Here is a 25,881-nt window from a genome sequence, read left to right on the forward strand (position 1 = left end):
AGAGAGGGAACACAAGCAGGGGGAGTGGGAGAGGGAGGAGCAGGGAACCCAGGACCCTGGGATCATGACCTGAGCTGAAGGCAGGCACTTAACGACTGAGCCACCCAGGCGCCCCTGTAATTAAGAGTTTCTTATGGTTTGCTTCCCTCTCTTTTTTTATTCCCTTCCCCTATGATCATCTGTTTTGTTCCTAAATTCCTCATAGGAATGAAATCATATGGTATTTGTCTTTTTCTGACTGACTTATTTTGCTTAGTATAATACTCTCTACCTCCATCCACACCATTGCAAATGGCAAGATTTCATTCCTTTGGATGGCTAAGTAATATTCCATTATATATGTATACACACACACACGTATAGAGAGAGAGCACATCTTTATTGGTTCATCAGTCGATAGACATTTGGACTATTTCCATAATTTGGCTATTGTTGTTAATGCTGCTATAAACAGGGTGCATGTGCCCATTCAAATCCATAGTTTTGTATCCTTTGGGTAAATATCTAGTAGTGCAGTTGCTGGGTCATAAGATAATTCTACGTTTAACTTTTAGAGGAACCTCCAAACTGTTCTCCAGAGTGGCTGCACTAGTTTGCATTCCCACCAACAGTGTAAGAGGGTTCCCCTTTCTCTGTATCCTCGCCAACACCTGTTGTTTCCTGTGTTGTTAATTTTAGCCATTCTAACAGGTGTGAGGTGGTATCTCATTGTGGTTTTGATTTGTATTTCCCTGATGATGAGTGATGTTGAGAGCATTTCTTCATGTGTCTGTTAGCCATCTGGATGTCTTCTTTGGAGATATCTTCTGCCCATTTCCTAACTGGATTATTTGTTTTCTGAGTGTTGAGTTTGATAAGTTCATTATAGATTTTAGATACTAACCCTTATTAGATATTTGCACTTGCAAATATTTTCTCCCATTCCCATAGGCTGCCTTTTAGTTCTAGTAAGAAGTTACTTCCACTGAGTCAAAGAAGTTGTTGCCTGTGTTCTCCTTTAGGATTTTAATGGTTTCCTGTCTCACATTTAGGTCTTTCATCCATTTTTTAAAAAAAAAGATTTTATTTATTTTTTGTCAGAGGTAGAGAGCACAAGCAGGGGGAGGGGCAGGCAGAGAGAAGCAGGCTCCCCATGAGTAAGGAGCCTGATGTGGGACTTGATTCTAGGATCCTGGGATTGTGACCTGAGCCAAAGGCAGACGCTTAACCATCTGAGCCACCCAGGCATCCGGTCTTTCTTCCATTTTGGAATTTATTTTTGTGTATTGTGTAAGAAAGTGGTCCAGATTCATTCTTCTGCATGTTGCTGTCCACTTTTCTCAACACCATTTGTTGAAGAGATTGTCTTTTTTCCATTGGATATTCTTTCCTGTTTTGTGGAAGATTAGTTGGCCATATAGTTGTGGGTCCATTTCTTGGTTCTCTATTCTGTTCCGTTGATTTGTGTGTCTCTGTTTGTGCCAGTACCATACTGTCTTGATTACTACATCTTTGTAATAGAGCTTGAAGTCCGGAATTGTGATGCCTCCAGTTTTGTTTTTCAAGATTGCTTTGGCTATTCAGGGTCTTTTGTGGTTCCGTACAAATTTTAGGATTGTTTGTTGTAGCTCTGCAAAAAATGCTGGTGGTATTTTGATAGGGATTGCATTAAAGGTTTGATTGCTTTGGGTAGTTTAGAAATTTTAACAATGTTTGTTCTGGGGCGCTTGGGTGGCTCAGTTGTTAAGCGTCTGCCTTCAACTCAGGTCTTGGTCCCAGGGTCCTGGGATCAAATCCTGTATCAGCCTCCCTGCTCACCAGGAAGTCTGCTTCTCCCTTTCTCACTCTCCTTGCTTGTGTTCCTTCTTTCGCTGTGTCTATCTCTGTCAAATAAGTAAATAAAATCTTAAAAAAAAAAAAAGTTTGTTCTTCCAATCCATGTATGTGGAATCATTTCCCATTTTTTTGTGTCCAGTTTCTTTCATAAGTGTTCTATAGTTTTCAGAGTACAAATCTTTTACCTCTCTAGTTAGGTTTATTTCTAGGTATCTTACTGTTTTTGGTGAAATTGTAAATGGGATTGATTCCTTGATTTCTTTTTCTGCTGCTTCATTAATGGTGTATAGAAATGCAACAGAAATCTGTACATTAATTTTATATCCTGTGACTCTGCTAAATTTGTGTATCAGTTCTATCAATTTTTTGGTGGAATCTTCTGGATTTTCTACGTAGAGTATCATGTCATCTGTGAATAGTGAAAGTTTGACTTCTTCCTTGCTGATTCGGATGCCTTTTATTGTTGTCTGATTGCTGAGGCTAGGACTTCTAGTGTATGTTAAATAGTAATGGTGAGAGTGAAAACATCCCTGTCTTGTTCCTGACCATAGAGGAAAAGCTCTCAGGTTTGCCCCCTTTGAGGGTGATGTTAGCTGTGGAGCTGTGGGTCTTTCGTATATGGCCTTTATGATGTTGAGCTATGTATCCTCTATCTCTACTTCGTTGAGGGTGATTTTTTTTTTAACAGAAGTACAACAATATAGGCTATTGGTTACAGGAGCAGAAATCAGAAAAACACATAAATAATTTAGTCATATCTGTATTGAAACGGTAAAATAGAGATCCAGCAACTTCTGCTACAGCTGCCTGAATCCAGATCTTAAAAAAAAGAAAATTTTTTTTTTATCTGATTAGATTCTATGTAAGTTTTGTATAAGCTTGTTTTTAAGTATAAGTGAGGTTTAGGTTACGGGGAGTAGTGCTCTGGTTTGTCAGTTTAACGTGAGACAATTTTTCCTGCTTCCATTCTCTATACATATCTACTTGAAATCCTTATCTTAGTGGCTACAGTTGTTGCACCAGTGATTCTGTTTGAAGTTTCCACTATAATTCTTGTCCACTTGAGCTATAAGAACTGACAGGATCTTCTGTTGCTATCATGACTCCTTTAGGCACGGGGAGTGCAGTTAGATTTTGTATCTGTCTGGAAAGGAAGACTCACTAAGGTAGTGTTTATTTTATAGAGTAATAATCTTTTCTTAAATGTTGGTCTCACTTCTATTCCAAAAAGTGCCACTGCCAAATAAAAACTTCACTTTTAAGAGAAAACATGTACTAGACGGCCAGGATTTAGTTTAAGGTTCATGCTATTGGCTTCTGGTGGCTTTGAAGTAAGCTATTAATGTGTGGTTATGAAAAAAAATAAAATAGCACAGAGTTCCTATTAAAAAAAAGAAATCTAATAGGTTAAAAAGAGATTCATGTGTGTACATGGAGAGACAGAGAGAAAGGGAAGAGAGGGAGAGAGAAATACCACCTTCTTTTCCAGGTTTATGCTTTTCATCATGAACCTAAGAGAGTAATCCAGTCTGTATAAATAACTGCAGGCCTCATTGAGTTTCTGTTGACTTTTTGGAGAGAAATTGTATTGAAATTCTCATAGTCACTACTACCTCTGCCTATTAAGTAGATAGCGGGAGGAGCCTTCTTTCTCTCTAAGGAAAAGTTGGGTGTTTGTATTAGAGATACAGAATGCATAGGGAACCCCAGCCTGACCTTGTGGCTGTTGAGCTGAAGACATTTCTTGCTTTTCTTCCTGGTAGCTTTTCTATCAGGTACCACTAAAGTGGTATCTTTTGACAACCTCTCTCCATGACAGCACTTCCTGGCATTCTTTCTTATAACTTAGGGGCCTTTCTTTAACAGCTGCCGTTCTTCACAGTTCCCAATAGTTCCCAGTAGCAGCTGCTCTCCATGGTGTAGCTTCTGGTAGTGTTAGAGCTGATTTGATCCCAGGCCTCTTGCTTACTCCTATAAAAACATTGTCTGTTCCCAGCCTTCCTTGTTAGCCTCACCTCTTACTAGTTCTTTCCTTTCTGCTCTCTTTCCTCAATCGACTTATTTGTATCAGTACACTTACAGTTTTTTTGTATGTGATCCCTTGTTTTATATTCCTTCTCCTCTTCATGTCAGCACCCAACTTTGGCTCAGTGTTATTTTTTCTGTGATTTCCCAGAAGGAATTAACCACTAATCCTTTGTGCCCCTCATATATATACTAACATCTGTTATAAGCATCTATAATTCTTTGTTGTTGTTTATATCTCCTTTGAGTGGAGCAGAAAGCCCTGCCCAAACTGCAGATTCTTGAACAAAATAAATAATATTCTTTTAAACCCCTAAATTTTGGGGTAATTTGTTATGCAGTTATAGAAATTGAAATAATTCTGGTATTTGGAAGTGGGGTGCCATGTAACAGAAACCTAAAAATATAGCAGTAGCTGAAACCAAACTAGGACTAGACAGTGGGTGGAAGATGGGAGGGTTTTGAAAAGATTGTTGGTGGAAACCTGATAGCCCTTGAGGAAGTAAGTGAAGGTTTAAAGGAAAGTGAAAAAATATAATTTGAAGTTAGTGAAAAGATCCTTGATATGTAATAGCAGAAAGTTCAGCAACATTGTCACCTATGGTAATGTGGAAAATAGGAAATGGTTTGCATGATGACAATGAATTGCATGATAAAGGTATTTCCAGGGGGTATTTTCTGGCTTTTTCTTGCTGCTTGTAGTAAAATATGATAGAAGAGAATATTATGGTATGAATGGTTATGTCCTCCAAAATTCTTAGGTTAAATGTTAATGCCCATGTGATGATATTAGCAGTTGGGGCCTTTGGGGAGGTGCTTAGGGTCATGAGGCTGGAGCCCTCATAAAAGTGCTTTTATAAAAGAGACCCCACAAAGCTGACAGGCCCCTTCCACCATGAGAGAAAACAGTGACAGTTTGGCAGTTTGCAATGTAAAAGAGGGTCTTCACCAGAACCCAACCATTTTGGCACCCTGATCTTGGGCTTCTAGCCTTCAGAACTGTGAGAAATAAATTTTCGTTGTTTATAAGCCACTCTGGCATTTTGTTAAAGTAGTCTGATTGGAGTAAGAAAAACTGAGGAGAGAATTGTTAAATATAAAGGAACCAGAACTTACTGAGTTCAAAAATAAAACTCTCTTTTCTAGTTTCTCCAGATGGCAGACAATTCTCAAATTAAGAAAAAAAAAACTTAAAAAGAAAAAAGAAAAGTCTAATGAAAAGAGATCAAATCTAGAGTATTGTCAGAAAGAGATCAAATCTAGAGTATTGTCATTTAACAATGAAGCCAAGGGAGTGATTATAAAACTCTCTTTTGAGGCTTCAGGAAATTTAATGTCATGCTTCACAAAGACAGTATTCTCTTTAAGGACCCGAGGACCTGCAGTGCTTCATAGATCTTCTTTATTAAAAGTTTCTCTAAGAATTTTAAGAGCACTGTCCCTCAGGACCTTATAGGAAGCTCAAGGAGTTATTTTGAAATTTATGGGTGTGGCTTTTTTCTAATGGAGTGGATTATGAATTGATTCATAAGAAATCCATATGGTTTAAAAAAAAAAGACTTTTTAGAGCAGTTTTAGGTTCAGAACAAAACTGAGCAGAAAGCACAGAGTTCCCATATTCTCTGTCCCTCTCATACACTGGTATGGTACATTTGTTAAAATCAATGAGCCTGCATTGACACATCTTTATCACTCCTGGCCCATAGTTTACAACAGGATTCACTCTTGGTGTATGTTCTGTGGGCTTGGACAAATGTATAATGACATACATCCACCATTATAGTATTATACAGAATATTCTTACTGCCCTAAAAATCTTCTATGCTCTGCTTATTCATCCAGTCCTCCCCCCAGCCCCTGACAAACTAATCTTTACTCTTTGCATAGTTTTGCCTATTTTAGAGTGTCATACAGTTGTAGTCATACAATATTAATAGCCTTGTCAGATTGGCTGCCTTCACTTAGTAATAATATGCATTTAAAGTTCTTCCCTGTCTTTTCATGGTTTGATAGCTCATTTCTTTTATTTATTTATTTATTTTTAAAGTATTTTATCTTTATTTTTTTTAAAGATTTTATTTATTTATTTGAGAGAGAGAGAGAAACAGCATGAGAGGGGAGGTCAGAGGGAGAAGCAGACTCCCCGCTGAGCCGGGAGCCTGATGTGGGACATTTATTTCTTTTTAAAGATTTTATTTTTTTATTTGAGAGAGAGAAAATGAGAGATAGAGAGCACGAGAGGAAGAGGGTCAGAGGGAGAAGCAGACTCCCTGCTGAGCAGGGAGCCCGATGTGGGACTCGATCCCAGGACTCCAGGATCATGACCTGAGCCAAAGGCAGTCGCTTAACCAACTGAGCCACCCAGGCGCCGGGACATTTCTTTTAAACACTGAGTAATATTCTATTGTCTACATGGTTTATCCATTCACCTCCTGAAGACCTCTTGGTTGTTCCCAAGGTTTGGCAGTTATGAATAAAGCTTCTATAAACTGTGTGCAGGTTTTTGTGTGGACATAAGTTTTCAAGCCTTTTAGGTTAATACCAAGGAGTGTGATGGCTGTATTGTATTATAAGAGTCTATTTAGTTTTGCAAGAAACTGCCAAATTGCCTTCCAAAGTTTCTGTACCATCTTCCATTTCCACCAGCAATGAATGAGATTTCCTGTTACTTCATATCCTCACCAGCATTCAGTGTTGTTAGTTTTCTGGATTTTGGCTATTCTAGTAGGTGCATAGTAGTTACATTTTCCTAATAACATATGATGTTTAGCATCTTTTTATGTGCTTATTTGCCATCTGTATATCTTCTTTGGTAGGTCTTTATGCAGCTCTTTTGCCCAGTTTTTAATCTGGTTGTTCATTGTCTTACTGTTGAGTTTTAAGAATTCTTTGTGTATTTTAGGTAATAATCCTTTATCAGATGAGTCTTTGCAAATATTTTCTCTGAGTCTATGGCTTGTTTTCTCATTCTCATGATCCACATAGTTTTTAAAAGGATTATATCAATTTAGACTGAAAGGCACAGAGACAATACAAAATGAAAAAAAGGCCTTTGGATCTCAAAGTTGTACGTCAAGAAATGTGCCAAGCACATGGCTAATTACCATGAAACCTACAGCCCAGAATGGGGAGACATGAGCCACACGGTTCATTCCTTAGTTGAGGAACTAGCAGCATATGCCCAGCTGGGTTTTAAACTTTTAATGGACCTATGCCTGCTCCATCACTGTGTATTCATGTTTGTGGAGAAAAGATAACTTATCTTTTTTGTTTATAGCTCTTCAGATCAAGAGGAACTGTACTCAAGGAGCTATATTTAAGGAACTGTACCCAAGAAGTTCATCCATACCTGGATCTCAAGCCTGAGCCTGATCGTTGTGGGTATTGGGGGAGAGAACAAGTATATATTTTTTTGCATGTGGAGGGATGTGAACTGCTGTGACCAGAAGGTGGACTGTAGCATATAGTATTTTTGAAAATTGGTTTCAACAATATTTGTGGTCGTACATGTTCTTCTAGAACCATGCCACTTAGAAGCTGAGTTTATTTCCTCTCCTCTTGAACCTGGGCTGGCCTTCGAACTGATTAATAGAATGTGGAGGAGCTGATACTGTATGACTGACAAGGCTAGGTCATAAAAGGTGGTACTGTTTCTGGCTGGCTCTCTCGGGAGACGAACCATGAGAGACTATGGACTCGGAGAAACAAACTGAGGGTTCTAGAGGTGAGGCGGGTAGGGGGATGGGTTAGCCTGGTGATGGCTATTAAAGAGGGCACGTACTGCATGGAGCACTGGGTGTTATACGCAAACAATGAATCATGGAACACTACATCAAAAACTAATGATGTAATATATGGTGATTAACAAACATAAAAAAAAAAAAGATGCTTACCTTTGGAACCTAGCCACCATAGTGTAAGGAAGCCTAGGCCACATACAGAGGCCACATACAGAAGCTATGTGAAACCAGCCAAGATTTCATCTGACTGCATCAGCCACTGGATGTGTTAGTGAATGAGCCTTTATTTAATTTTAGTCCCCAGCCTTTGAGCCACCCCAGTTGATCCTAAGTAGAGCAGAGACAAACTATCTCCTCTGAGGCCTGTTTAAATTGCAGATTCATGAGCAAAGTAAGTGGTGTTTTGGTCAGTAAGTATTAGGGTTATTTTTTTTCATATAGCCATAGTAACTGAAATAATTAGGAAGGTATATAGTTTCAGAGTTTGTTTTTTAATTAAGTTTTGGTAATAAGGTTTTGCTGGTTTCATGAAATGAATTGGGAAACATTTCATCTTTTATTTGGTATGGAATAATTTAAATAACATTGTAATTATTTGTTCCTTAATTGTTAGAACTCAGATTTAAAGGTTTTTTGGGTGTGTTATTTAAAATAATAGGGGAGGGTGCCTGGGTGGCTCAGTTGGTTAAGCGACTGCCTTCGGCTCAGGTCATGATCCTGGAGTCCCGGGATCGAGTCCCACATCGGGCTCCCTGCTCAGCGGGGAGTCTGCTTCTCCCTCTGACCCTCTTCCCTCTCGTGCTCTCTCTCATTCTCTCTCTCTCAAATAAATAAAATCTTTAAGCTAAATAAATAAAATAAAATAATAGGGGAAGGGAGGGAAAAATGAAACAAGACGAAACCAGAGGGGGAAACAAACCATAAGAGACTCTTAATCTCAGGAAACAGATTGAGGGTTGCTGGAGTGGAGGGGGATGGGAGGGATGGGGTGGCTGGGTGATGGACATTGGGGAGAGTATGTGTTGTCACGCTCTGGGTGTTGTGTAAGACTCATGAATCACAGACCTGTACCCCTGAAACAAATAATACAGTATATGTTAATTAAAAAAATAGCTTTTAAAATGGTGTAAAAAGGGATCCCTGTTTCTAAAAAATAATAATAATAATAGTCACCGGGTGGCTTAGTTTACCGTCGGACTCTTGATTTTGGCTCAGGTCATGATCTCGGATCATGGGATTGAGCCCCCACATCAGGCTCTGTGCTCAGCTTGGAGCCTGCTTGTCCCTCTCCCTCTGCTCTTCCCAGAGCTTGGGTGTGTGCTGCACCTGTCTCTTTCTCTCTCTCAAATAAATAAATAAAATCTTTATAAATAAACTAATTAATTAAAAAAATAGTGGTCACCTTTCCAGTCTCTTCATTGGTAATTAGTCAGTTTGACTTTTCTACTTGGTTTAATTTGGGCTATTTGTATTTTCTAGGAAATCATACATTTCTTCTATTCCTAGTCTTGCTAATATTTGTTTTGCTTTATATCTTTAGGCAGTTAAAAAAACATCTTTCGGAATTATCAATTCTCCTACTTTTTCTCTGTATCACCAATTATATCTTATTTTTATTCATTCACTCTTTATATTTTCTCTTGGTTAATTTTGTGCTTTTTTTTTTTTAAACCTTAAGATAAATATAACATACCTGTAGTTGTAGTCATTTGTCTTCATAATGAAAGGGTTTAGGGACATAAATTTTTATCTAAGTATGGCTTTTGCTGTGTTCCGTACATTTTTATGTACTTACCTTTTCATTAGTTTCTAGGGAGTTTGTGATTTTTTCTCTTTGATCAACAGTTAATTTTCAAGTCTTAAGATATTTCAAACCATTTAAAAATTATTTCTAGCATTATTGAACTATGATCAATGACTATGGCCTGTAATATACTTACTTTTAAATATTTGTTATAGTTTGCTTTATGGAAATTTTTATAAAACTATGAACAAATTAAAATGTAAATTCTCTCATTGAGTGAAGTAAGATTGCATATTGTTTTAGTTTAGACTGCTGTAAGAAAGAGGCAGCCTCACCCTTTGAAGCCATTCTGTCCCCTGAGTTCTTGCACTCTGGGCCTGTGATGGCAGTGGCAGCTCTGATGATTTCTGATTTACCCTGATAGTGGGTGGTGGTGTGCCTGAATTAGTGGGTTGGAAAAATCAAGAGGAAGAAATATCTAAAAACTAAGAACAAATACATACCAAAAAAAAAAAAAATGAATTAGGACAAAGACATTGACTTAAAGACTCAATTTTCATATACTGTTTCTGTGGAAATTACTGGAACTTGTGCATTATCAAAATAATGATGTAAGCCAAGGGAGAAGAAAACAAAATTTAAGATAGGATCTAACAGAAATAGAGGCAAAAGAATTTACTGAGTGTTGGTGAAGATAGATACCAAATGACAGCTGTGCAGCAGGCCTGAAAATAAACCAATTTAGACTGAAACAGGTCAGAAAACTCAAGGAGAGACTTCTTTAAGAAGATGAAATTAGTAAAATACCTAATGGGTTTGCGTGTATTGAGAAAAGATTTACACAAATTTTAGAGAACATGAGGGATTTGAAATGTGTGGGGCCTGATGTTTTCTGTAACAAGTCTTATAGTTTTAAATGATGCACAGGTGTAACTGTTAATAAAATCCCCAAAAACCTAAATAAAAGGAAATAATGAGAGAAGACAGACTTGATAGATCCAAGAGATACAATATTAGGAGTTCCACAAAAACTAAAAAACTAAAAAAAAAAAAAAAAGAGAGAGAGAAAATAGACCTTGTATCAGAAGAAAGACCTAAGTTTGCATCTTGAGGGGTACCCCATTTCCTCACCCCAACCTGAGTTTTAATTAGCGCTAATGAGAAAAACTGATTATTAGTTATATGCCTATAAAATTTTCAAACTCCAAGAATAATGATAAAATCTTATTGGATTCTAGATTAAAAAAAAAAAACATGTTACTTGCAAAGGAAAAATTCAGACTGAGATTGAGTTTCCTGTATGCAGCTTTGGAGAATAGAAGCTGATAGGATAATATGAATGGAATAGTGAGAGAATTATACCCCATGAATCCTATAGTAGGCTAAACTGTCAATTACGTGTCAGGGAGAAAGATATTTAACAGATGTGCAAGGTTCAGAGATTAGAGAATTCTTGAGAAAATACTCTAACAAAAGTGAATAGTAACTGTAGGATATGAGAAGATAAAAAAGAAAGGAAATAGTGGTAAGCAGTAAAGTTGACAGTATATACATGGTTCAATCTCATTGAATAATGACAAATGCAAAATGCTTACTGTAAGTTCTAAAGAAGCATTCAGATTTCTCCAGCCTTCAATTTGAAGATTTTTCAAATACAAATTTGAAAGGCTTTTAACTAGATTCACCAATTTCTCTTACAGTCTTTTTCTTCTAATTCAGGAGTACTACTTCTTTAGAAATGACTAATTCCAGGGCAGGAAAAGTAGAAGGTGAGCCTGCATTGTTTTAACATGCCAGGAAGCAAGGAGTTGCTCAAAGATGAATGGAAACATGTCAAATAGAGTGCATGCAGAGGAGTACTACTGGGGAGTACTTTGGGAAAAATTCACACCCGTAAGGGAGTGAATAAGGCAGGATTGGAAGAGAGAGAGAAGTTGAACTGTGATGCAGTTCATCTTCTAAATGTGGAACTCTGGACCTGAGATGGCTCTTCAGAGTTCTTCTGAATTGAGGCAAGGGGGCTGACTCTTGTACCTCTCATGGTCCATTTATTTGATGTGGGCTTCCTCTGGAAAGGGGGCATACCCTCAGGTGAGGAAGCTCCCTTCAATCGAGGACAGTTCCTGGGGAGATGCCAGTTGTGAGCTGCTGCATACAGTATTTTCGTACCTGGGGAAGAGTGCCTTGGTCCTTAAGAAAGTCCTGGATAGTGCATCCTGACAATTTCCATTATCATCTGTTTGCTTCCTATGATAAGTTTATCCCATCTGGGAATAGCTCCTCTAGGATTATGGTTGATCTGTTTCTGGAAATAGGAGTGGTAGGTAAGTAGGACTTAACTCCTTAACTCCAGTTTTTCTTGATACCTCTGGTCTTGGGGCCACAGCTAATAATTCATTATATCCTTTGATACCAATTCTAGATTTCCCCTTACCTTTGACTTATACCTCTGCTGGTCTAGGCAGATTACCTGAGGTCATTGAGTCCCTTATATCTGAGAGGTTCTGAGGCCTAGTCATCATGCTAACCATAGTCTCCAGACTGTGGCTGTTGTATTCATCCATTTGTTGTCAAAATTAGGCAAAGGAGTATGAAGAGACACCTTTCATATATATTCTTCTTATGACAAACATGTTTATCATCTAGGTGATAAAAATATATTTCCCTGGCTGATAAAAATATAGAAGTCCTATCTCTTCCTGATGACTAAAGTTAGTTACTCCTCCCAGATTGGTGACTTCTTTCCTTGCCCTCTGATCTCTTGGCCCAAGGTGATTGAAGTGACCAGGTGGCAGTTGTAACTTAAAGTTTAATGGGCTGTGTCCCTTGATAAGAACAGGAACAGGACCTGTAGGTTCATAGAACCTAGCATTGCTGGGAAGGGACATATAAATTGCTAAATGGGTCACTGGGAATGATGGCAAGTGAGGCCATTCCTACTTCCCCCCCACTTTGTTTCATGGCTGTATGTATTTTACTTATTACAGATGCAGCAGCATATATAATGGTTATTGATTTAGAGTTTAACTGCATCTTGGAGGAGGGTGGATACTATCCACGTGGTATCTCCAAAGGAGTGCTTCAGTCATGCCTTTAGAATGCTCTTCCATTGCTCTTAGGCTGGCAGCTTCTGAATGTTGCAGTATGTGATAGGACCGGTGGATCCCATGGTCTTTGCTTATATCCTTTGCTATAAAGAGGATCCCTTGGTCTGAGGTAATGTTACATAGGATATAAAGTGGACCTGAAATGTTGTTAGCTCTCAGGAAGTGATGCTAAGGCAAATCCATACTACTAATATGTGTTGATTCTTGTCAGGTGAATCACTTCCTTCCAGAATGAAAAGGGTTCAGTGTAATCAATTTGTACTAAGTGTCTGGTTGATCTCTTTGAGGCAGTGTGCCATATTAGGGGCTTAGCTTTGGTCTCTGTTACTGGCAGGTTGGATAATCTGCTGTAATAATTGGCTAGATCAGCCTTGGTGAGAAGGAGCCTGTACTGTTGGAGCCTGCCACCATGGCTACTTTGTCCATTATGCCAGCACTAAGGTAACAGTGGCAGAAGCCACATGATTTTGGTTGGTTAGTATTCTGTATACTTGGTTGTTTTGTGCCTCTTTTTTGGTAGGTGTTCTCTAGTGTAGTATTAATATGTGACATAAAGATCCTCATACTTTGTGTCCACTCCCACACGCCAGTCTTCATACCTTGTCCCCAGGAAAACCAGTTAAGAGACTTTGTAATATTTTAGATGAGAGTTAAAGAAGTCCTCAGTTAGCGGAGTGCCAGTGAATATATAAATAAGCATATCTGAGCAGTGTTTCAGGTTAGGTTTGTGACAGTTTGGAGACTTCAGAGTTTTCAATCTGATTAGGAGGATCAGAAATCCGTTTTAATGATGGGAGGGATTTAGGAAAAAGTTGGTCTGTAGGTGGGAGAGATACATTTTGTTTTGGACCACCAGACTATTAGAGATCCTGGTCTGGAACTCAAGCAGGAGGTCAGAATTAGAAACAAACATGTAGCCATGTCATAAGTTTACATAGCCATTTCAAAACTCAGAACTGCAGGGAGGAGTTTATGTGCTATCACTGCTCTAATATACTATTTACAGACCTCAACCAGCTGCTTACTGGGAGAATGGGAGTATGAGGGAGCAAATTAAACAACAGCAGCAAAAAAATACAAGGAAATTGTTTTAATCAGGTTTAAAACTTAGGCTTATGTAAGAATTTTAAAATTTCGTTTCAACAATGCTTAATGTCTTAACTGCTCGGGGTCTCAGTCAGCCTGTCACTTTAAGATAGCATCTGGGGTTGTGATGGAGGGGTGACTTCTGTGATCTTATTGCTTGAAGAAGTCAGGATTCTCAGATTCACATATTGTCTCAAGGCCCCCAGTGTTGCCGTGGCGATATCCTTTGTTGGTTGCTGCTCTCCCTGTCAGCACTTGGGACTCCTCTCCTGCAGTTTTGTCAGAGCCTAGTGATGTTTCTTGGCTGGCATGGCCTTTAGTGTTAAGAGAGCTGGCCAGAAGTTAGAGTCAGCTCAGCTTAAGTGGACTCATTTTGAGCTGTGATCCTCTCCCATACTCAGAAACCTCGACTGGCAAGCTCCCTAGCTAGATGTTCTGGGGCTGGCTGATCTATGCCAACCTTGGGAACTAAACTGAGAGGCTTTTTCTGACAGGCTTAGAAATGTATTTTGATACTTTCTTACTCATTTGCTTTTTAATTTGTTCAGTATCTGTAACTACCCACCCTTCCCTTCCAACAAACATGCAGACTAGAATATCAGTGGATGATAATGGGGATCTTGTTAGTTCTTATTCATTGCTAAATCACAAGCTCTAAGGAAAGTACTTGTCACATGGTTGACCTTTAATAGATCTTTATCAAATCAATGAAGGACAGAAATAATAGGTGAAATCCCTAAGAATATGTCATGTGAAAACAAGATAAGGATTAAACTGTTTAGTACATCTTTTACCTTCTATTTTAAGGGTAGAAGGCAGAGGAGCTTACAGGGAAGGAAACTGAGAAGAACTGATCTGGAGAAGTAGGAAGAGAATGGAGTGCAGAAAAGTGGGAGAAAGTATGTGTCAGTAAAGAGCAATAATCACTGTTGTCAAAGGCTTCAGAAATAAGAGTAGGAGTAACTGAATATGACAACGTGGAGGTTATTGGTAATTTTGGGTAAAGTACCAACACATGAATCTGCAAAAAATCAGATCTCAAGGAATTGTACCATAAGAGGGAGAAGAGAATTGTGGCAGCAAGTAAAGTCTTTTATGAAGGTTGACAGTGAAGGGAAGAAGAGATTAAGATATGTCACTGGGGTTTTCAGAAACAGGACTCATGGAGGACTCTCTTCCTTCAAGACGGAAGAGATTTGGTGTTTCAATATGTAGGGAGACCTGGTGGAGGAAATGGAGGAAGACTAAAGAGATGGTTTATGAATTAAGGTCTCAGAACTTAACTGGGAAAAGATGAGATCAACCTTAGGAAGACAAGAAGGAAAGAAGAATGGATGGAAAATAGAAAATCTAAAGCAAATGGGAAGAACATGAAGGAATTTGCATTAGATTTTGCGTAGAGTAGTAAGGTGTCCAGGTTATCTGCTTGACAATGCATGTGTGCAGAGCCCTGTGAAACATTGTGAAACAGGGCTGTGTCATAAGGCTTGGCCCCCTGCCACTTCTTTTGCATATTCTTTGACCCTATCTTTTTTTTTTTTTGAAAGATTATTTGTTTATTTATTTGACAGAGACACAGCCAGAGAGGGAACACAAGCAGGGGGAGTAGGAGAGGGAGAAGCAGGCTCCCTGCTGAGCAGGGAGCCTGATGCGGGGCTTGATCCCAGGACCCTGGGATCATGACCTGAGCCAAAGGCAGATGCTTAACGACTGAACCACCCAGGCGCCCTTGTTTGTCCCTATTTTGACTGAAGGTGAGTGGCCGAAGGTGAGTGGCCATGTTCCCTGGAAATGCCCTCCCAGAGAATTCTGAAGGAGAGAGTTCTTTAGTTCTTATTCAGACTCAGGAGGCTTAGTCAAGGGCCAATTATCTTTCCACATAGGGAAATTAATTTCCAGGGAGAGACTTCGGTGATCTGCAGTTCCCTAGAATTGATAGGATCTTAATAGATCTCAAACCCAACTCTGTGATCCTGGGTTATGTAATTAATATGGATAATTCAGCTAGAACACGTTTCAGATTCCTTTATACCTTAGCAGTGCTGACTCAATATCAGATAAAATTTATTTACTCTGAATGTTTCTTCTTAACTTGGTTCTCTTAAGAGCTGATGACAGAGCCCACTAGTATCTTATTTTAAAATATATTTTTTTTAAGATTTTATTTATTCATGAGAGACAGAGGGAGAGAGAGAGAGAGAAGCAGAGGGAGAAGCAGGCTCCCAAGGAGCAGGGAGCCCGATGCAGGACTCGATCCCAGGAGCCCGGGATCGTGACCTGAGCCGAAGGCAGACGCTTAACCATCTGAGCCACTATCCTATGATAATTAAGAGTTTATGGATTAGATGGGAAAATTATCTGATAAGGTAACTTTATGTTCTTTATTCTACTGATTTCATGTATATGGATTTTGTAAAATGTAGTTATTTTGGACAAAGTAAAAGATACCACATACACAAAGAAGTACATAATGTGCACATCTGGAGTTAAAATATTTATTTAAAATTGTTTTTAATTAATAAAAGTTTTATAGAGTGCTAGCTGCCTCTGCTTTTTGATTGTCATTAATTTATTCATTTATCATATATTTATTAGCTATAAGGTACAGGTTCTGTTCTAGGTGCTGGGAATATAAATGTGGAAAGGATACAGTACCTGAATTTTAAGGAGCTTATGGTCTGATCTGGGAGACAGACAATTGTGATAAAATAAGTACAGTAGTATATAGTATGTGTTAAAAAAGAAATGTGTACAGGTTGGAGTAGAGCCCAAGGGAAGGGGAGTAGTCCATTTCTGCCTCAGAAGGATGGGAACCTGCTGTCAAGAAAGATTTTCCTGATGAAGTGATGCCTGAATCCTGAAAGGTAAGAAGGTGTTTTTATTAAGTTTTCCATTAAATAATATAAAGTCTTTGAGGACAAAGAACCTTATTCAAGTTTGGGTTCCATCACAAAGGAAGAGTTTGTCAGTAAATGAAAGACAAAAGTTCCCCAGTTCTCTGTTTGCAAGTTTAAAACTATTATAAAATATTTTTTGAGATTAAGAATTCCTCATAATTCTTAATTATGGAAACAAACTGAGGGTTGCTGGAGTGGTGGGGGGTGGGAGGGATGGGGTGGCTGGGTGATAGACATTGGGAAGGGTATGTGCTATGGTGAGCGCTGTGAATTGTGTAAGACTGATGAATCACAGACCTGTACCTCTGAAACAAATAATACATTATATGTTTAAAAAAAAAGGAAGGGAAAAATGAAGGGAGGGGGAATCGGAGGGGGAGACAAACCATGAGAGACTATGGACTCTCAGAAACAAACAGGGTTTTAGAGGGGAGGGGCGTGGGGGGATGGGTTAGCCCGGTGGTGGGTATTAAGGAGGGCATGTATTGGATGGAGCACTGGGTGTTATTCACAAACAATGAATCATGGAACACTACATCAAAAACTAATGGTGACTAACATAACAATAAAATAAAATTAAAAAAAATTTTTTTTCTTTTACAATCACCAGTAGGTGGCAGTGTTGCCCCATGAAAAAAGATGATCACCAAAAGTTGAAAATGACTCCTGAATTTCCAAACCTGGTAATGAGGGTATTCTGGGTTAAAAATGGATGAGAAAAAGTGAGTTTGAATTTTTTTCTCTGCAGGCCAGCTTTTCCTTGAATAAACCAATGTCTGCCCTCCTTCCCATTCATCCTGAGCCCTAGAGATTTCTGTAAAATTGACTTACACACCTCTCATTCCAAGGCCTGTGGGAATCTGAAGCCTCCTCAAGATTTCTGCACTCCATTGACCCAGAAACAAAACTGAACTCCCTGCCTAAAAGCCTATTCACATTAAACATTCATGAGTTTAAGAGCCTTTAGTGAAGATTTGGAAGAAAGAATAGCAAGCAGAGTTTATATAGCAGCAATGCAAACAACCTCCAGTGAATCAGGCAGCTTCTCAGGTCTCAAAATGTCCTTTGGCCACCCACCACCATGTGGTTTTACTGAATTCATTTGTTTCAGCCTTTATCTAGTGGGTTCCTCTTTTTCTCTTCTTGGCCCTGGAACTTCAAATTCTTTTCCTCTCTCCTTCATCTTTTCATATTTCTCATCTCCTTCATATTTCTCTGTTCCTTTTCCTTTCCCTCTCCCACCTTTTCTCTCCCTGTCTTACCCCTACCTCCAGACCTACCCAAGGTGCTCTACAGTAGAGGGCCCTTCACTCAATGTGATCCCCCTCCTTTGAAGGTAGTAGTGGCAGTTTATTACCCTGAAGTAGAAAGCAAAACAATCTTTCTGTTTTCAAGTGTAATAAAAATACTTTAAAAAACACCCTGCAGATATTTTTGTAAGAACTTCCATCAGGGTTTTCAGCTGGTGGTTGCAGGTTTGTCTTTAGCAGGGTGTTATTAAATGAACTTCTTATGTTCTTTCCTCTTCCCTCCATCTTCCATATGCCTAGAAAATAAATCCATTCTTTCCATGATCTATCATATTTGTATTATTTTCTGCTGCTGTTTTATTTTTTCATAGGGTTATTTGTGCAACTCAGTGTCGTCCCAGGATTGGTACCAATTTGCAAATTGTGATTGGTCTGCTGTAGGGGACCATTCCCTCCCCCCTACCAAACTTTCGTGAAAATTCTCAACATAAAGAAAATTGAAAGAGTTGTTGAAAGAATCTGTTTACTTAGATTCTGTGATTCTTAACATGGTGTTATATTTGCCTTCTACCCATCCATTTTATTTATTGATGCATTTCAAAGTTCAGTTCAGGTATAAGTATACTTCATTCCTAGACATTTTAGCATGCATGTAATTAACTGGAGTTTAATATTTATTTTCAATTTGTGTGTGTGGGGGGTGTAAAATTTATGTCACAGTGATACCCAAATCTTAAGTGTACCATTAGATAAATTTTGACTCATGCAAAAGCCAGGGTTACCCAAACCCCTGTCAAGATACAGAAAATTTCCATAGAGGATTTATTTGGTTGTTAGTTTTTTCACACATAGGGAGTATAAAATGGTTAAACTCTAGACTTTTTCAGGTCTGCATAAATTATTGGGAGGAAATTACAGTAAAAGAGATTTTAGCTGAGTTTTATTTTGTATGTGTATGTAACACAGAAACATTTCAGATTAAGGTCTGCATCTGTGCCTTTTGTTTCATTTCCATCACAGTGACATTATAAGTAAGCAGAAACAGAAACAAAATGCTCAGTGTCTGTTAGTTAAGAGCAAGAACTAGGTCTGTTTATTTTACTTATTTATTTATATTTATATTATCTATCTATCTATATCTATCTATCTATATCTATCATCATCATCTATCATCTCAGCTACCTGGAATGCTTTATATTTTGGCACTCGATAAGTATTTGTTGTCTCCAGACTATCTACTACAAAAATTTACTGGGTCTGTTTTATAGCTATAGCTTGTTCACCTAGAAAATGATCATGAAGTCAAGGCCACAGAAAGTGTCACACGTCTTCCTCAGCTGTTCATCAGTCACTACTGAAGTAGGGTAGAGGATGTGATACTGAGAGCCTTTCAAGGGCACAGAGGTGAAGAAAGAAGGGCAGCTAAATTCAGACAGAACAACTTTGAAGTCCCAGCAATAAAGAGACCTAGATTCTGAGTTCTCTTATGCTTCCTTTTGGGAGTTCAGACTCAGTCCTTGACCTTTCCAGGTTCTACCGGTGCATGCAGATGAGTAGTTACCGTTCCTTGAAGATTTTTTATATGGAACAATCCTGATACATGCTTATAGGAAGGAATATATAGCAAAAAAAACCAGCATGTTTTTTTATTAAACTAAGTTATAGTCAAGGAATTCAGATATATTTTTAAAAGCTACACCAAATTTCAATACCCCAAATGCCTGCCAAAGCACATTACAAACCATTGCTTGCCATTCTTTGTTTATGAGTGTGGTTCCCACTTCACTGACTTCTGTCTCTGAATTGCCATCTTGGTCACAAATCATTTTCTTCCAGATGGAAATTTTCTCCAGAAGAAATAACAATAGTATTTTGGTCAGTGTTCAGTTGTGGAGAATAAAAATTCACTCTGTTTAAGCAGAAAGAGATTCATCATGGAGTATTAAATGGTTTACAGACTGTAGGTTGAGCTTCCAGGAATGGTTCCCAGATCCACATTGGCTGAAGAAGGATTGTTGCATTTGCCACAATTGGGATGTGGTAAAGCAGAAAGACACCACCACGACTATCAGCTCGTGTTTCTGCTATGAACAAAAAAATAGCCTGCCAATTTAGGAAGCTGCACTTAAAGCTGCTGTCCCAGACTATGCCACTGCTGTTTCAAGTCATCAATGCAAGTGGATCCCAAAGTCAAGGTTAACATCTGATTGTAGGAACTTAAATAAAATCTAGAACCCCAAGTGCAAGAGATTGGGCAATAGTTTTTAAGCTTTTTAGTCCCAGTACTAGAAGAAGGTGTTTGAACATGTACTGAATGAGCCATTCCACAGTTCTAGTAGAAATAGCCAGCATTTGGAGATTTGACCAAGGTGGCCATATAGGAGGCTCCTGAACTTTCTTCCTTTCGTGGATGCACCAAATGTACAGCTACACTGAGAAGAAGTACCCTCTGAAAGAAATCCAAAAACTAGCTGAGCCAACTCCACACGTTGGGTGGAAGAGAAAATACCCGTTGGATTGGAAGGGCTGAGACACACTCACCACAAATCATATCCCTGTCGAATGTCATAAAATTGAGAGGGAACCCCCAAATCCTAGCTTCTCTTTGGGGAACAAAGATTTTGGACTGCACATCTAGCACCCCAACTTCTGACTCCCAACTGAGGGACAGACTGCAGTCCTCCTCTTTGTGACACAGATGGATCTTGCACACCTTTGCCTACTGAAAGCTGCTAAGAACAAAGGTGGTGGCTTGGATAATCATAAAGGTTTGAGAGTTTACCAGGAGCTTGGGCTAAACTGATTAATGAAATTCATCTACATGAGACCACTCTGTCAAATTGGGAGAGGTGGCTTTTATATCTAATTTGCAGAAACCAGCAGAGTCAAGACATCTAGATCTGAAAGCCAACAGGGCTTACCTCTACAAGACCCACAAGACTATTGCATACAAAGAAGCAGTTCTTAATGGGTGTGTGACCACTTGACACAACTGTCGCCCTAGGCTCAGAGTAGAGGGAGCAGGAAAAAACACCCATCTTCTAGTCTTTCCCTGAAAGGGGTCTGACTGTATACATGCTATTATTTGAGGGTCTGGCTTTTTTATTTTTTTTTTAAGATTTTATTTATTTGAGAGAGGGTGTGCACCAGTAGGGGTGAGTGGGGGGGTGGGCAGAGGGAGAGGGAGAAGCAGACTCCCCACTGAGCAGGGAGCCCGATGCAGGGCTGATCCCAGGACCTTGGGATCATGACCTGAGTGGAAGGCAGATACGTAACTGACTGAGCCACCCAGGTGCCCTGAGGGTCTGGCTTATTAATTTAGCATGTATCTAGTGGCTGGCTGTGATATCCTCTAAAGACTGGGGAAGCTATTGGAAATTTCCACAGCCTTCTCCATCCAGTTTGCTACAACAGTAAAACTTAGTGGCCAAGATCTCTCTGGAAGAAGCTTGTACACATGTATGGACCCCCAGCTTTTGTGGCTACAGCCTGAGGGATGGGCCCCCAAGCCACATAGCCAACAGGGTTGCATGCATGAATCCCATAGGATTATAGCAAATGAGCAGTTTTTACATGGGTGCAGAAATACCCCTCTCTGGCTATAAACCTGTGCTTGGCACAAAGGGGGCAGGCAAAAATGCCCATTATCCAGGTTCTTCCTGAAAGGGGCTGAACTACATACTTTTATAGTTGCTGCCTGAAGGTCAAGGTTGTAATCAGCCTGCATCTAAGTGCTGAGTATAATCCTCCCCCTTGTGACACAGATGGGTCTTGCATACCCATACTGGGAGCCACTAAGAACAGAGGTGATGACTTGGGCAGTCATAAAAGTTTGAGAGACAGGAGGCTGGGCTGAACTGATTGACAAGCTTCATCTACATGAGACCACTTTGTCAAACTGGGAGAGAAAAGTCAATATTATAATGATAAAGGAGCCAATTCATTGAGAGGATATAACATCTGTAAATATGCACCTAGTATAGGAGTACCTAAATGTGTAAAGCAAATATTAACAGATCTGAAGGGAGAAATAGCAATACAATAATAGAAGGGGACTTCAACATCCCTCTTTCAACAATAGATTTTCCAGACAAAAAGTCAATAAGGAAACTTGGATTTAAATGACATATTAGACCAGATGGACCTAACAAATATACAGGACATTTTATCCAAAGCAACAGAATCCACATTTTCAAGTGCACTCGGAACACTCTCCATGATAGATCACATTAGGCAACAAACAAGTCTTAATACATTTAAGAAGATTGAAATCATATCATCTTTTTTGGCCACAGTAGTATGAAAGTAGGAATCAATCACAATGAGAAGATTGAAAAATTTACAAGTATTTGGATATTACAGCATGATTCTGAAGAACAAATGGGTGAAAGAAATTAAAGGAGCAATAAAAGTATCTTGAGACAATGAAAAAGGAAACAATATACCAAAACTTACAGGATGCCACAAAAGTAGTTCTAAGAGAGATGTAGTGGTAAATGTCTGCATTAAGAAAAAAGATCGCAAATAGCCTACTTTTATACCTCAAGGAACTAGAACAAACTAAGCCCAAAGTTAGTAGAAGGATGGAAATAACAAATATTAGAGTGGAAATATATGAAACAGAGACTGAAAACATGATAGAAAAGATCACTGTAACTAAGAGCTTATTTTTGAAAAGATAGACAAACCTTTAGCTGTACTCATCAAGAAAAAAAGATTGAAAATCAGAAATGAAAGAGAAGACCTAACAACTGATACACAGAAATACAAAGGATCATAAGAGAATTCTACCAATAGTTTTACCCCGACAAATTGAAAGAAACATTTAAATAAATTCCTAGAAACATACAACCTATCAGTACTGAATCATAAAGAAATAGAAAATCTGAGTAGAACAATTACTGAAAGGAAATTGAGGCAGTAATCCAAAGCCTCTCAGCAAAGAAAAGTTCAGGACCAGATGGTTTACTGGTGAATTCTACCAAACATTTAAAGAATTAATACCCATCCTTCTCAAACTCTTCCAAAAAAATAGGGGTGGGGGGAACACTTCCACACTCATTTTAATAGGTCAGTATTACCTGATATCAAAGCTGGATCATGACACTACAATAAAAGAATATTACAGGCTATTATCTCTGATCAGTATAGATGAAAAATCCTCAATAAAATGTTAGCAAACTAAATTCAACAATACAGTAAAAGCATTATACACTGTGATCAAGTGGGACTTACTCCAGGGATGCAGTGATGGTTCCACATCCACAAATAATGTCATACATAACTTTAAAAATGAAGGATAAAACTATGACATCTCACTAGATGCAGAAAAATCATTTTATAAAATTCAACATCCTTTCACCATAAAAACTCAACACACTAGGTGTAGCGGGGAGATACCTCAACATAACAAAGATCATATATGACAGGCTTGAAAGCTAATATACTCAATAGTAAAAAGCTGAAAAATTTTCCTCTAAGATTGGGAGCAAGACAAGGGTACCCACTCTTGTTGCTTTTTATTCAACATAGTACTGGAATTCGTAGCTAGAACGATTAGACTAGAAAAAGAAAGTAATCCAAATTGAAAAGGGACAAGTAGTCTTTTTTTGTGGATGACATAGGAAACCTAAAGATCCAGTCTGAAACCATTAGAACAAACGGATTCTATAAAGTTGAATGATGCAAAATCAAAATACAAAAGTTAATTGCTTTTCTATACACTAACAAACTATCAGAGATAGTTCCACTTGTGAAGCTTTTGTCTACTCTCACCCTTCCAACATAGTTATTTATATCTTCTTGACCATTTCATTACTGTATATATTTTTCTATTGCATGCACTGAGCACTCTTATTGTTTTGATTACTAGATTATGAATTTTTTCAGTTTAGTGTTATACATATCTCTATCCTCAATGCTTAGTATTGCCTGATACGCAGTAAGCACTTAGTAAATGAAGTACATTTGTCAAAAGGGGTGATTGGAAAGGAGTTAAGATGGCAGAGGGGTAGGGGGACCCTGCACTTGGCTCGTCCCTTGAACCCAGCTAGATAAATATCAAATCATTTTGAACACCCAAGAAATCAGTCCGAGGACTGAGAAAACAAAACTGAACATCCACAAGTAGAAAAACAACCACGTCATGGAAGATAGGGACTGAGGAGAGTTGATTTGGGGGGGAAAAACTACAGGTGCTGTGGAGGGGAGGGAGACTTGGTTGTAGAGAGAGGAGTGAGAGAGAGAGAAAGTGAAGCAACAGGCAGAGAATTAAAAACTTCCCCCAAACCATTGACTGGGAAAAGGAGAGGGGCTGCCTACCTCCAGTTATTATAAGCAGTGGGAGTGCAAATTCTGAAGTTTTAGAAGTCTGAGCCATGGGGTCATCTGGTGGGCTAAATGGTGCTTTTGCAGGGAAGGAGGGCAGAGACCCGAGAGCAGGCAGCATGGTCTGAGAATCTCCTGGGTTGCATGGGGAGAAAGAGTACCCCTTCCTGGAGTGCATTTGGGAGTGGTGGCACGGCCTCTCCAGGGACAGAAGACCTGGCAGCACCAACATGCTGCCCATTCCCTACCATAGGAACAAAAACACCAGCTGAGGGCAGCAAGCCTTGGTGCCAGCTTATTGCTGTGCTTTGCCATAGACTCTGAACCACTGCTCGGCTGTGTGACTGCTTTTCTGGGACAAACTGGCAAATGGCAAAAGTGCAGCAGGACCCTCCCCCAGAGGATCAGTGCAGGTCTGTGTGGCATGGGTCCATAAAATTTGGTTTTGAAACCCAACTGCACAACTGAGATAAAACACAAGAGAACTGTGCCACCTGGCAGGCAGACAGGTGGGACATAGGGTGAAAGCAGGGATCTGATGGAAGCCTGGGACACAAGAGGGGTGATTGCTCTTCTGTGAGGGCTTCCTGAAGAGTGGTGGGCTCAAACCCCTTGCTCCAGGGAGGAGAGAGCAGGGTGATGCCTTTTCCCCACTGTCCATCAGCAATGACCAGGGAGCCTCAGAGAGTAACACAGCACCTCCCCAGTGGAGACTGGAGTCACTTACCCCAAGTCCTGCCCCACTGCACTCTGCAGATGCATATCCACTAGAGCAAGTCGGCCTGAGAATCAGCTCAGCAGGCCTCTCCCCCAGAAGAGCAGCATAAACCCTTTGCATGTACCACATCTACTGATCATAGAGTGCTGCAAAGCTTCAGCTCTAAGGGAAATAGAATCTAGCTTTTTTGTTTGTTTTGTTTTTTGGATCTAGCTCCTTTTAACAGTAGACCAAAACAGACCTAGGATCTAGCTTCCTTTTTTTTTTTTTAATCTCTTTTTATCTCTTTTTAATATAACCATTATTCTTAGGGTCAGGAATACAACAGGCTTTCTTAATCACACACAAAAAACAGTGACCCAGGCAAAATGACAAGATGGAGGAATTCACCCCAAAAGAAAGAACAAGAAGTCACAGCCAGGGATTTAATCAATACAGACACAAGTAGGATGTCTGAACCAGAATTTAATCGATAATCATAAGGATACTAGCTGGGCTTGAGAAAAGCATAGGAGACATTAGAGAATCCCTTACTGCAGAGATAAAAGAACTAAAAACTAGTGAGGCCGAAATAAAAAATGCTATAACTGAGATGCAAAACAGAAGGGATTCCATGACAATGAGGATGGATGAAGCAGAGAAACAAATCAGTGATACGGAAGATAAAATTATGGAAAATAATGAAGCTGAAAAAAGGAGGTAAAGAAAGGTATTCAATCCCAAATGTAGATTTAGGGAACCCAGCAATTCCTTAACGTGTAATAATATTTTTATCATAGGAGTCCCAGAAGAAGAAGAGAAAGAAAAAGGAGCAGAAGGTTTATTTGAGCAAATTATAGCTTCCCTAATCTGGGGAAGGAACTTCTCTAATCTGGGGAAGAAACTTCTCTAATCTGGGGAAGAAAATAGACATTGGAATCCAAGAAGCACAGAGAACTCCCTTTAAATTCAATAAGAGCCAGCCATCACCCAGACATATCATAGTCAAATTCACAAAACACACAGGGAAAGAATCCTGAAAGCAGCAAGGGAAAACAAAAGTCCTTAACCTACAAGGGAAGATAGATCAGGCTTGTAGCAGATTTGTCCACAGAAACTTGGCAGGCCAGAAGACAATGTCATGATATATTCGATGTGCTGAATGGGAAAAATACACAGCCAAGAATAATCTA

The 25,881-nt window shown here is 39.1% G+C and overlaps 1 long non-coding RNA gene across 1 annotated transcript in view; it reads left to right on the forward strand.

The window, feature by feature from the left end:
• The window catches only part of LOC112822452 (uncharacterized), a 32,168-nt gene extending 23,871 nt beyond the window's left edge, over positions 1-8,297 (forward strand). The window contains exon 3 of the long non-coding RNA XR_012378973.1: positions 7,118-8,297. This is a non-coding gene — a long non-coding RNA (uncharacterized lncRNA). The remainder of the gene's footprint in view (positions 1-7,117) is intronic.
• The last annotated feature ends 17,584 nt before the right edge of the window (positions 8,298-25,881 follow it).

This window comes from Callorhinus ursinus, unplaced genomic scaffold, assembly GCF_003265705.2.
Source record: "Callorhinus ursinus isolate GAN/ISIS: 27379988/994484 unplaced genomic scaffold, GSC_fseal_2.0 scaffold8, whole genome shotgun sequence".
NCBI classification, from domain to species: Eukaryota; Metazoa; Chordata; class Mammalia; order Carnivora; family Otariidae; genus Callorhinus; species Callorhinus ursinus.